This window comes from Procambarus clarkii, chromosome 49, assembly GCF_040958095.1.
Source record: "Procambarus clarkii isolate CNS0578487 chromosome 49, FALCON_Pclarkii_2.0, whole genome shotgun sequence".
NCBI lineage: Eukaryota > Metazoa > Arthropoda > Malacostraca > Decapoda > Cambaridae > Procambarus > Procambarus clarkii.
The window spans coordinates 37199268-37200404 of record NC_091198.1 but is presented as its reverse complement, the minus strand read 5'-3'; the positions used below and the strand labels follow the sequence as shown (position 1 = coordinate 37200404).

The window sequence follows — 1137 nt, the reverse complement described above, 5'->3', positions numbered from 1 at the left end:
GGGAATGATGGTCTGTGGATTCCTTCTCCGTACCCCTTACATATAAGCAAAAACATGCCTTCCTGTGGGTATAGAAACATTAACACAAATTATATCAGTAACTGATATTGTAGCCTTTTAAACAGAAAAGATTTGTACATACAAATACTTTTAAATTATCATTTATTTGTGGAAATGGCATTTACGTCATTAAATTGATACCTCAGCATCAAGTGTCCTGCAGTGGTCCAGTGGTAAAGTGTATATAAGTGATGCGTATTCTTGGAGTTGCGAGTTCAAACCCGGATTAAGCTATATATATATATATATATATATATATATATATATATATATATATATATATATATATACAACATGTTTTGTTTTGGTTGTTTGTTTTTGTATAAAGCCTCACACACTATATTAAGCGAGTTTGTTTTAAACATGACATACATATTAATTCATTTTACCAGGCCTTATTCCACACAACTCCGTGAATTTCCCGTGGAGCCAGCCAGCCAGCCAGCCATTCAAACAAAAACAAACGAAACAAAACAAAACAAAACAAAAAAATTATTGCCAACAGCATTTGGTGTTCCCAGGCGGTCACCCATCCAAGTACTAACCAAACCCAACGTTGCTTAACTTCGCTGATCGGACGAGAAGCGGTGTTCTCAACGTGGTATGGCCGTTGGCATGAGACTGCCTACACATTGTGGCTAATAACCAACTCTTTTTAGTCATCACGGCAGGATACGGACCTTCTTGTGGTGTCTTAATGGTAATTGTATCCTAACATATTTTTGTCTCCTTGGCATGGATATTTAACATCGTTTATTCAGTCTTGGGTTTATGTTCTTTCGCCATTTACAGACATTTTACATCTACCTACTTCCTCAGCCTACCCTGCCAATTTCTAATGAATTTGTGGATTTTCTTTTGTAATACATACATGTGTGTGCTCATCTGCTCTTCAGTTTTTATGATATTTGTCTCATCTGTCCTGCTTTATGATACTTTTACAAAGAACATGAACAAATGCTTCTATTTTAGAGAAGATATGGGATCCAGGTTTCGGAGCCGTAAAACCAACCGTCGTGATTGGTGGACGAGTTGCCAGGTTGCAGCTTCTGTACCGTGCCGGCACATAAATAGGTT

General features: G+C 37.2%; 1 non-coding gene across 1 annotated transcript; it reads right to left on the bottom strand.

Moving 5' to 3' along the window:
* Nucleotides 1-556: 556 nt before the first annotated feature.
* On the bottom strand, nucleotides 557-675 carry LOC123750826 (5S ribosomal RNA). The gene has a single exon (XR_006772042.1). It is a non-coding gene; the product is annotated as a 5S ribosomal RNA (ribosomal RNA).
* Between the last annotated feature and the right edge of the window lie 462 nt (nucleotides 676-1137).